The sequence below is a fragment of the Mauremys reevesii genome, linkage group 6, assembly GCF_016161935.1.
Source record: "Mauremys reevesii isolate NIE-2019 linkage group 6, ASM1616193v1, whole genome shotgun sequence".
Classification (NCBI taxonomy): Eukaryota; Metazoa; Chordata; order Testudines; family Geoemydidae; genus Mauremys; species Mauremys reevesii.
Window position 1 is genome coordinate 89,130,135 of NC_052628.1, and position 12,756 is coordinate 89,142,890.

A 12,756-nucleotide genomic window follows, 5' to 3' on the forward strand; every position below is an offset into this window, starting at 1 on the left:
GATAAATGCACTGATTACTTTTGTTTGCAGGAATTCATACAGCAGCAGATTTTATTTGAGATTGTGGGGACTCCAGTATGTTGGATGGATACCTGATACCGTATTAACATGTGGAGAATTAAAATAATTCTTCTGACGATTCTGCCTCTAAGAATTCTTTCACAACAGTGATGACACCACTCACAATTACCATATCTCCACCAATACTCATAAGAGAAAAGAGTCATCTGACTGGACACCCCACAGTAGACAAAACTACACTCGTGATCCTTACATTGGTTGCTTCAAGAAAAAAATTGACTGAAATCCTTCACAAACATCACAGCTACCACAATCTCTCCACTGCTGAGAGGATAGCTATACAGTGCCTGAAATCCAACCACCAGACAGTGATCAAACCAGTGGATGGGGGGGGGGGGCGCCATCACAGTCCTTAACCACGATGTCTACATTAACGCAGTCAACTGACAATTCTCTGACACCCCCAACTCTCCACGCTCATCATCAGAAGCACATTCCACACAGACTAGAACCCAACAACTCACAGCAGCACCAGACCCTGCCAGAACAACAGATGCAAAACCTGTAGACGTATTTCAACTGCTATGATCTGCACCTCCCCCCCACGACACACCTTTCAAGATCCATGAGTCCTACATATGCCTGTCACAGCATGTGCTGAATCTCGTCCAGTATGGATGGCCTAAATGGCCCAATAACAACCATGTATGTGAAACAAACAATCACTACATTCTCAAATGAACTCAAACAGAAAAATAAGACAAAACAGCACATCACCTGTGGGTGAACACTTTTAACAAAGTGATCACTCTATATCTGACCTCTCTGTCCTCATCATCAAAGGAAACGTTCACAACACCTTCAAAAGATGAGCCTGGGAGCTCAAATTCATAACTGTGCTAGACACTAAAGTTCATGGACAAACTAGAGACACTGGATTTATGGCTTACTACAACAATAACCAACTAACTTCCCCCCCCAGCCCTGATTTCTCCTCCCCCCACCACCAGCACTCCATCCGCCCCAGGACTAGAAAGGTTTTAACAGGCTATTTCACCTTGAATGGTCCATTGAAATATGTTAACTACTTATGCTAAACAATCTGTTCCATCTTGTTTTTAGTTGTGACACTCTGAGTACATTTCCCAGACCGGAAGAAGAGTTCTGTGTAACTCAGAAGCTCATCTCTCATCTACAGAAGGTGGTCCAATTTCAACATCACCAATGGTAATCTGCCAGTTGGGAAAAAAAATCCCTGCTGGTAGCTTTCTGAACAGTCCTGAGTTTTTAAAGATACAAGCATCAGGCACCTTCTCTGACCAAGCAACATTAACGTCAGTGAAGCATCCGGTGACCCACCAATGTTTGCACAACCAGATAGAGAAGTAGCCATTTCTGTTGATAGACTCTGGGGCAAGGTGGTCTTGTGTCAAAATAGGTGCATGCATGGCATCTATTGCTCCACTGCAGTTTGGGAACCCCATTTCTGCAAATCAATCCACTATGTCCTGCATATGACTGAAAGTCACAGTCCTGTGTAGCAGAAGATGATTACCCTGCATACTTGCATGACAACAGTCCCCAGAGTGGATTTTTCAACTCCCAAATTATTTCCCACTGACCAATAGCAATCCAGTATTGCAGGTTTCCACAGTGTGATTGCCACTTGCTTCTCACTGTCAGTACTGCTCTCGCTCTGGTGTCCCTGCGCAGGAGGGCTGGGGAAAGCTCAGCACACAGATCCAGGAATGAGGCCTTTCACATCCAAAAGATCTGTAGCCACTGTTCACTGTCCCAAACCTGCTTTACGATGCAATCCCACCAGTTAGTGTTTGTTTCTTGGGCCCAGAAGTGGTGTTCCACCATCTGCTACTGCTTAATGAATGTCACTGACAACACTGAATTGGTTTTTGCTATGTCCTACAGCAATCTGTCCTCCACAAAATAATCATGTCCCACACTACTGCGGTTCTTCCTGCAGCTCTGCAAATACCAGAGGACCATGTGTCTGTGCTTACAATGTTCCATAGTGCAAAGTTGTGCAGGTTCCATGAGTCTGTCAGAGATGGCAGACAGCAAGGGAGGCTGTGTAGATTCATGGGATTTTTTAAAAAGGTATGAAAATTATGGGACATGGATGACATTATAAGATGGAGAAAGTCACATGATGGGAACTTGACCCCTTGCTCCTCATCACCCCTGTGTGATTTGTTTCTGCCCCACATGCATTGCCAAAACTTACCAAAAAATAATGCACTAGACAGTGTCGAGTTGCCCACTGGGATACCTACCCATGGTGCACTGCACTGTGTATCGACACAAGAACTCCTGGTGAGTATGCGCAACACCAACGCTAGGAGCCAAGCATGCATGTGCACCAGTGGCTTTATGCTGATGTAACTTGTGGCGGCTAATGTTTGTATTGTTGACATGGCCTAACACTCTGCTTCCTGTGAATAAAAGGGAACAAGCAAAACTGAGGGCTGGTCTACACATAACCTGGCACCAAAATACCTAAATCTGTTTTAATTCACACTTTCTGTAATTTTCTTGCAAGTCTGTCTGTGGACACTCTTATTTCTGATTAAAAATAACGGAAAGAACAAAAGGCATGAATTAAAATTGATTTAGTTAGTTCAGTGTAAGTTTGTGTGTAGGCAAAGCCTGAGCAGAAGAGCTTAAAATTTGGCCTGTGGAAATGGAGGAGATTTCTGACTGTTGATTGCTGTTTTAAAAGCTGAAGTTTATATTCGCTGAGGTAAAAAAACCATGAAAAACTTGCTACACAGACAACTTCAGAGGTACTGTCTGCTTGCAACTTGCTTTTCATGCCCTGTAAATTGCTTACAAGTAACACTATTTTTTTTTCAAGTGGGACATCAGTTCTAGAGGAAAGAGTCTCTTGTCACCCAAAAGATTATTGTTATGGAAGTAGTAAACCTATTAAAAACAGTGAATCTAGAGCCTCTGTAAGCTGGTGCAATGCCATTGACTTTAATGTAGAGATGGTCAGAATTTCTTTTTCCAATGAAAGTTTTGACTTCTGGGTTTAAAATAAAAACCTGAAATGTTTTGGCCAAAAGCTGAAATAGTTCAGTTCCAAAATGCCACTATGGTACCTCATGCGAGTTATAGTTTAGGTGCCTTATGCTCCCATTCTCCTTTATAGGCTGAGCTTGCTGGTTGAGCAGTATCTCTCGCTATGCACCTTTTGGTGAGGTGAATCAGTGCATCATGGGATTCAGCCATAGTGCATCATAGCAGATAAAGTCAAGTTCAAGAGCCAGCCCATAGAGGAAAATGAGGACATGACGCAACCAAACTACAACTCCCATGAGGCACTGAGATGGCATGTCTAAATCATGTTTGGGTTCTGATTAAAAAAAACTGAATTTTTTCTTCAAAAGCAGATATTTCTCATTAAAAAAATCATTTATTAAAAAACCAAATTTTCCACTGAAAAATAATTTCAATGGAAAATTTTCAACCAGCCCCACTCTAACAAAGTTACACGTATTTGCATCAGGCTTGAATTTTTCTCTATGGCCAAGATCATCCCTAGTGTAACTCTTTGGCCCAACAAGTCTGGGAGGAGCATAAAGTCATTTTTTGCTATGAGTTACCAAATGACATTTTGGTATCCAGCTGGCACCCATCATTTGTTACATTTTTAGAGTTCTACTTTTTGCTAATTATAATTAAGTAATTCCACTCTCCCACTACTCCCCAGACTTAATGAGCAGATCTCAAAAACAGTTAAGGTGCCAGACAGCTATAAGCTAAAACTTAATTCAGAAAACTTCTACCGAGCTTGGACCAATGCATGATAGGAAAATACAGTGAAAGCACTTCCTACTTAGTGGGGTAAACACAACTATTCTTCATCTACACTGGCAATTCTTGGGCAATCTCCCATCATTGTTCTAGCACTTATGCAGGAAGCAGTAGAAGTTCTAATGTGTCAGGCCACAAACCTTTCAATCACAGTGTCTTCTAACGCCGCTCAGAGCAGAGTTAGAAGAAACAACACTAAAAATCCTAGTGCTTGGTTAACACGAGCGCTCTCATTGTTGCTAGCACAATTAGAACTGCACTGATTGTACTGCAACAATGGAAGATTTAAAATTGCCAGTGTACACAGTTTCCTCATCTGGCAGAAAAAGGGCACGACTGTTGGATTGGGGGGGAAGAAAAAACAATGAATTCGTATTGTATGCCTACAATGGATATGATGATTAAACGTACACAAGGCAAAGATGAAACACTGAAGGTCTAGTTCTCCCCTGAGTTACACCTGAATTCAGCGGGGCCCAACTCTACCAGTGAAGGGAGAATCAGGCCAGTAATGTTTGAATTAAATAAATCAATTTGCAATTCAGAATTATGAAATGAGATGGACCTACTTGAATTAAGTGGCTATTGTGGGCTTTGGAAAGGGTGACAGGCAGCTTAAATCTGCATAGATCAAAGTTACACATGACCTGGCCTCCTGATATGTGGCAGTTTTGTGACTGTTCTGCACATCAGGGTGACATTCAAACAAATACACAACATAGAAAAGTTAGATGGATTGCTACACACTAAAGGCACTAGAATGTGCCATATACTGCACTTTTGTTTTGCATACATTTCACCCTTCTTCCAAACTGCCTTTGGGAATCATGTGCTATGCATGTTTGCTCATCTAGGTTTAATGGCTGGGTTTTCAGCACTTGCTTTTGTCCTTGTATAGTTTCTTATCTGTGTGTGTTTTTCTCCACATTGTGCCTCCTTCTAGTTTTCAAGTATGAATCCATTTACACAGTAAGATCTGTACCTTCATCAGCATTGTCTATGTCATTGTTACTATTATTATATATTTCTGATGGTAACTCCCGAAGTGGAACTAGTATTATTTAATAACTAATGTTCATCTTATTAGCAGACTAACACTTGTCATTCCCATAAGAATCTGGGCCACAAAAGAATATTGTTTCTAGTTCTGAGACATGCAGCTAAATTTATCCTAGGTATAAACCTGGTTAAGCCAATAGATTTAAACTAGAAATTGATTTGGCCCATAATATATAACCTTTGATCAGGATGGCTCACTAATTATTAGGTAACACAGGTCTCACAAACAGTGTGTGATGCTGGTCCTCTCAAACAACAATCAGTTGCCAATGCAGACATGAAATGTATACCTGCTAAGTGTGTATTTTCTCCTACTTAGTCCACAGCATCAAAGGATGAGACATCCTCCTACTGGGAGCCTGGAAACAACAACAACAACACTACAGGGAGAAAAATTGCTCCAAATCCTGCTGACTGAAGAGAAGAGGGTGAGATAAAGATATCTTTGTGTGTATACCTTATCATTTTGGGGGACCATCATAATCTACAGTGACAGGCACTCTATAACCTAGATCAATAAGTGTTAAACTACAAAGAAACCTATCAATAGGATAGGGCATTTCCAACATTCTTCCCAAGAATTTCTTGAGCCAACAGTAGGATTTGTTTACCATCTTCCAACCTCACCATCTTTTTTCAATGTGTACAACACAATAAATCAAAGATAGGCCAGAAACTGTGTTTGGAAGATTTATTGGCACATTCTCCCCAAACCAGGTCAAGAAAAATGTTTTATGTTAAGAGGCAGAGTTTGCTTACCTGTGGACCTCTCCCACATTAAAGATTTATATCAGCATAGAACTTTAGAGGGGTTACACTGGTTTAACTATGGACACGTCTTCATTGGCAACGTTAAAATGTGGCTTGTGTAGTCGTGGCAGCGCTCTAAAAAAACCACCTCTATGAGGGGTGTAGCTACCAGTGCTGGGAGTGCGGCTGGTGCACTGTCTACACTGGCACTTTACAGCGCTGAAACTTGCAGCGCTCAGGGGTTTTGTTTTTTTCACACCCCTGAGTGAGAAAGTTGCAGTGCTGTAAAGTGCCAGTATAGACAAGCCCTATATCAGTTTAAATTCACGCTTTTAGTTAAACCAGTGCAACTCTTCATGTAGACAAGGTGTCAGCAATGCTTCTGTGACATTTGGAGAAGTCACTCAGCCCTCTGCCTCATCTCTCATCATGAGTAAAATTTGAATACTACTACTTTACCTCATTATGGGTTTTGTGTTGATTAATTAGTGCATGGACTTTTTCTTCTTTTCTATGTAGAATGTCTTGGGGCAAGGACTGGTTCTTCCTCTACTCTCTTGTACAGTGACACACATACTGATTGTGCTCAATAAATAAAAATATTTGTGAATTGCTACATAAATACAAGGTATTATAATCTTCAGGAGTTAGGCACTGGGGTGTAAGCCATAATTCTGTGTTTGAATCTAAGCATTAAAATGGCGAGGAGAGAACAAGCATTGATCAGATTCTGTGTCTACTCAACATAAAAGCTATCCAGACTACTAAGGGAAAAGGAGAAGTTTTGAAACACATATAGACACTCAGAAACCTGAACAGACCAGTAGAAGACCAAAATGAATGGCTGAAACTGATAGAAAATAGTGGAAACTGAGGATGTAGAAGAAGAAAGAAAGAAGTTCTGTATTACATAGCACATCTGAGGAAGGTTTATTCCAATAAATATCTTTATAAGAGAAAGGATGGTGTTGTGATGAAGGCATGGAAATGGGAGATGTGGATTCTACTGCCAGCTTTGACACAGACCTCCTGTGAGAAGTTACTAAACTCTTCTCCACCTCAGTAGAATGGGAATAGTATTCCTCTGTGTCACAGCTTTGCTAAGTTGTAAATCTTTCCAAAGTGTAAAACACTTTGTGAGCTTCAGATGGAAGAGACTATATATGATAAAATTATCATATTCAAAATATTGGCTCTTGATCCACCTGTTTCATATAGCAGAATATACAAGATTTCCAAATGTAGAAGTCTACAGCCTTTTTGCTCCCCATTTTGGTAGATTTCCTATCACAAATATGGAATACATGAATTTGTGACATGATGCCCTATTTTGCAATATAGCAGAATACTGTCAGAGCAACAGTTTAATGCAAAAAACTGCTCTTAATGTTTTTGGTACATGGATTATTACACTTTGTGGAGCTGAAAGAGCAGAATCTGGTCCCTAGTTTGTACAACCTTGAAATAATCCAAAAAACAACAGAGCAAGATGGAACTAGAAAACTACAGGTATTTTTAAATGGTTCTGTTAGAAACTATCAGGATTAAATTTAGTGCTCTGCTAAAAGTGGAAAGGATTTTCTTGATTTTCCTAGTTTGTGTGAGGTAGATACTGTTAGGGAAAAACTTCTTACATTTGAGAATGTTACTGATTCCTGGAAATGCCTGACTTTAAGATTCCTGGTTCAGATGGGCTTCAGTGAAGATTTTAGTCTGAGTTATGTGTAGAATAGATTGCCAAGGGCAGCAACAAAGAAATGAAGCTATGAACCCAGTGGTTTCCCCAGGAATTGAAATTACAGGGGGGTATTTGACTTTACGGGGGGGTGTAAGGGCTGATGAGGGGTGAGATTCTGAGGGTGAAGGAGGGCTGTATGGCACCATAGTAAAAACTGAAAAATGTTTCATGACCATTTTATTAGATTTAACTCATGTTTTAAAATCATCACACAAATCAAAGTTGGCTACTCAAGCCTTCTATTTAGCACTACATCTACATCCTTCTTGGTTTCTTGTTATAATTTTGCACAACTCTGTTAATGAACTCCTTGAATGCAATGCGTTCATCTTTGGTGGCTTCTCGTGTGTCCGTTATTTCCATTCCTTCAATTGATATGCTCATTAGTTCATTCACATGATCAGGCAGAAGGCGACTTCTTTCAGAACACAAAATTCTATTCAATGATGAAAAAGAACGTTCAACTGTAGCTGTTGTGACTGGGAGTAGCAAGAGATGAATTCCTACTTCTTTCATCCCAGGAAACAGAACACAAAGATAGGGTCGAGCCACTAGTGATGATAAAAAAGAAAGTTGAAGTCAAATCTTTATTCATTCGTCGTATGATATTCCACTCTGTGTTCAAATTCTCTATTCTGTCCTGATCACATGGCAGCCCCATTGCTGGTACTGCCTCACTCCACTCAACTGTTGGTGTTTTATAGGACAGGGATCTGTAAAAGCTACATAGAGGTTGAGTAGAATCTAGAAGTCGCTGTTATAGATTTTTAAGAATCAAGTCTGTGTACTTTTTCAGTTGTCTTAACAAACACTTCTTGCCTTCTTCACTTAAGGATTCAATATAAATGCTTTCATTAGTCAACTTCTGGACTGAAGTCTTTGCTTTTTCCAGTACTTTTTAAATGGATAGCTCTGATTGATCCAAATGTAGCTTCTGTTGCCTGACAAAGATCTACTACTGTTGTAGCAGATGCCTGGATGGCATTATTTAATGACCCAAGTGGTTTCAACAGTGGACTTACGAGAGAGAGAATGGCGATAGTCTTCTCTGAACGTAGAAGCAAAAGTAATCTACCAGCCTCACTACTTAGATCCATCCTATCTTGGTAGATGCTTTCCAAAGCCAGTAATAACGGCTGGAGTAATTTTAAGACAATAGCCAAGGATTGCTCATGAGAAAGCCAGCGGGTTTTCCCACGTTCGACTAATTTGAACTTCAGACCCAGTGTATCTTCTATATTTTCCAAGATATTCAGTCTTTTTGGACTCTTGCTGAAAAAAGAATATAATGAAGACATTAAATGTATAGCTTTTTAAATGTCTTTTGAAGATTCTGCAGCTTGTACTAGTGCTAGTTGGAGTAGACGGCCTCTGCAGTGTGTATAGGAGAGATTAGAGTTACACTTTTCTCTGAGCAACGCTTGTACTCCACCATGTCTTCCAGAGAAGTTTGCAGCTCCATCAAATGCACAAACAGCCATCTGTTCGGGGTCCAATTTGACAAGCATTTAACTCTTCTAAGATGTGAGTTGTCACAGATGCAGCCAATGTGTCTTCTATAACTTGAACATCAAGAAATGCATCTACTGGCCTACCCTGACATCAAGATAACATACACAATGACTTAATGTACCGATGCAAATGGGCATCAAGTATTCATCAGCCATGTTTGCAAATTTTTTTAATGTGGTGACAGAGTTCTTCACTTTTTCAACTGTTGAGTCTTTCACTGTTGCACCGCATGCTTCTAGCCAGTCAGTTGAGTTTCTTGCAGAAAGATAGTGATCATTTGCTGATCTTGTTCAGAACCAGTGTTCAACTTCAGGATGAACAAGTGACAATGCACTTAACATTGGCCTCCAGTTTGTAGTATGTGGTATCTCTTGCTTAAATAGAAAGTAGGATGCCACAGCCATGTTTGTTCGCATGAACTATGTTGTGTCTCCAGCATTCTTAACAGCCTCATTAAGTACTTCTAAAATTGGCTTTGAAAGTGGGCTTATAAGACTTTCTGCATGTTGATGCACTCCAGAGGCCTGGCAGCCTTTTCACGTAGTTTGTCAGCATTGGCTTTGCTGATAAGTTTGGCAAACCAAGCTCCTCCACTTTTACCAATGATAGCATTGGGAAGCTTTCCTTCTTCGTAAGCTTTTTTGCAAGAGGTGCACCAGTAGCCATCTTTTGTAACTTCAATAAATGGGAACACTTTGACCGACAAACATCAGGAACTGCCTTTAGGTTTTGGGGACACCGTTTCTTCAGTAGGTAGCTGTATTTGTGCTTCGGGCTGGTCGGATGTAGATATACCACTTGAACCTTCAGATGACATGTTGATATATTCTTGGTTCTTGATGTGTTCTTCACCTTGTTTAGATTTTGAGGCCTTTGAGTGGAAAAATTGTTGTATTGTTTTTTGTCTTTTCATTTTCACTTTGACCTGCAACATATAAAAGAGATATGAATAAAGTAAATGTTTTGTTAGGATAATGCAAGTTACACCAAAACACATAACAGGTCTAGATTTCTAAAAATATATAATTTTTTAAAAAAAATGTATTTAATTTAAATTGACTTTTGAAACGTAATCCATCATGGGATAAGAGGGACGTCCTCTCCTGGATCCGTAACTGGTTAAAAGATAGGAAACAAAGGATAGGAATAAATTATCAGTTTTCAGAATGTAGAGAGATAAATAGTGGTATCCCTGAGGGATTGGTACTGGGACCATTACTTTTCAACATATTCATAAATGATCTTGAAAAATGGGTAAACAGTGAGGTGGGAAAATTTGCAGATGATACAAAACTATTCAAGATAGTTAAGGTCCCAGGCAAACTGCGAAGAGTTACAAAGGGATCTCACAAAACTAGGTGACTGGGCAACAAAATGGCAGATGAAATTCAGTGCTGATAAATGCAAAGTAATGCACATTGTAAAACAATCTCAACTATACATACAAAATGATGGAGTCTGAATTAGCTGTTAACACTCAAGAAAGAGATCTTGGAATCATTGTGGATAGTTCTCTGAAAACATCCACATCAATGTGCAGCAGCAGTCAAAAAAGCAAACAGAATGTTGGGAATCATTCAGAAAGGGATAGATAATAAGATATATAAATCCATGGTACGTGCACACCTTGAATACTGTGTGCAGATCTGGTCACCCCATCCCAAAAAAGATATATTGGAATTGGAAAAGGTACAGAGATGGGTAACTAAAATGATTAGGGGTATGAAACAGGAGGAGAGATTAAAATGACTGGGAATTTTCAGTTTAGAAAAGGGACAACTAAGGGGGGATATGATAGAGGTCTATAAAATCTTGACTGGTGTGAAGAAAGTGAATAAGGAAATGTTATTTAATCCTTCACATAACACAAGAACTAGCAGTCACCCAATGAAATTAATAGGCAGCAGATTTTTAAAAAACAAAAGGAAGTACTTCTTCACACAACATAAAGTCAACTCATGGAACTCTTTGCCAGGGGATGCTGTGAAGACCAAAACTATAACAGGATTTAAAAAAAGAACTAGATAAATTCCTGGAGAATGGGTCCATCAGTGGCTATTAGCCAGGATGGGGAGGGGTGCAACACTATGCTCTGAGTGTCCCTAGCCTGTTTGCCAGAAGCTGGGAATGAGCAACAAGGGATGGATCACTTGATGATTACCTGTTCTGTTCATTCCCTTTGAAGCACCTGGCTTGACCACTGTTGGAAGACAGGATACTGGGCTATATGGACCATTGGTCTGACCCAGTTTGACCATTCTTATGTAAAAATTAATTATAATAATAAAAATGTTTAGTACAGAAACTCCCCAACGTAACGACCTCTCAAGATAGCAACGATGTGAGATAACAACCTTGGCAAATAATGCATTTTAAAGATCTTGGCCTACTAGGAAACATATTTATATAAGTTTCCATTCCCAGTCACAAATCTAGCATTCTGTAGCCAAGTCACTAAAATATAGTCCAACAAACAAATGTTTATTTAACGTGCCCCTCACTTTTCCCTCCATTGCACCCCACTCACCGGTGTTGTCCTTAGTCAGTGGAGACTCAGAGTTCAGAGGTGCTTTCATGTGAGTACACCTCCTAGGTGGGGGGCAAAAAGGCACCTTGCTCACTCCTCCAGCTGCTCACTGTTCGTTCTGGCCACTGCTGTTTGTTGTGCCACTGTTCACTCCACCACTCTGTTGTCAATGGCCCTGCACAGTCACCTTCTGCTGCTACTTGCCACTGTGACCTCTGCAAGTTGGTCTCTTGAGGTTCCACCCAGCTCTCAGTGATTTCAGCTGAGCTCTCAGTGGGGGAACCTTGCTGCTAGTGCAGTCTGGGCTGTCTCTTACACAAAAACACTCTACCCACAGGAACACTGTCCCCACAGCAGGACTAAGCACTTAGACCTGATTATGAGTGATTTCAGCTGCAGTGGTCACTTAACAGAACAAAAGACTATCTATGGAGCCTAATAAGATCTGTCTTTAAACAGTGGAGAGGGACAGGTCCCCACCCTCTCTCCTGATGCCCTCAATCAGCACAGACTAAGTACAGTTCTACTGCCCTTTACTCATACAATAAGAACAACAACATTTCATTCGCCCCCCACCCCCACCCCCACATTCAAGTGATTTGTAATCCAACCCCAGCCAAAATCTATCACTTGGGCAACACAGCTCTGTTTGCTGGATACCTAGGTAGATTAGGTGTGAATGTAAATACAATCTGGTTCTGAAGCCTTTCCTCCCAGCCCCAGCTCATTACTAGCTGTCAGGGAGAGCTCATTTAGACTTTGCTTACAAATTATAATTTGAAATTATTAGGTTGGCCAACATCACTGAAATGAATGCACTGACCCTGTCATAAAAAACAACAGCTGTATAAGGAAGCTAGTCTATATTCATATTTTTCAAATCTATTATACTTTTTCAGATACATGTATTTTATCATACACTGTATATGCTTTTAAAGTGTGTATTAATGTTTCAATTTCAATTCAAATGTCCAAACAGTCACTAAACTGGCATGTAACTTGGGGGGGGGGGGGGCATAGGGAAATCACTGTATAAATCTATTCAAAAACAGGCCAGAAAACAGGATCTGGGAAATATACATTGTAAGTTTGTTACACAATGCAGTTGTGGTCCTCAAGTTTTTAAAAGACCATTCAAGTATTGGGAGAGAATTTAGAAAAGGACAACAGCATTCCTGTGAGGTATGAAGGGGAGATGACAAAGTCTCTTAATTATAACATGCAAATATCTAAGGAGGTGGGGGTGTTATACAAAGACCCTGGAATTAATTTGTTTAGGTTAAAAGATAAAAGCATGACTCATTGCCATGAACTA

The 12,756-nt window shown here is 40.1% G+C and overlaps 1 long non-coding RNA gene across 1 annotated transcript in view; it reads left to right on the forward strand.

The window, feature by feature from the left end:
• The window catches only part of LOC120408104, a 29,463-nt gene extending 22,806 nt beyond the window's left edge, over positions 1-6,657 (forward strand). The window contains exons 3-4 of the long non-coding RNA XR_005600424.1: positions 5,234-5,342; positions 6,356-6,657. This is a non-coding gene — a long non-coding RNA (uncharacterized LOC120408104). The remainder of the gene's footprint in view (positions 1-5,233; positions 5,343-6,355) is intronic.
• Positions 6,658-12,756: the final 6,099 nt, after the last annotated feature.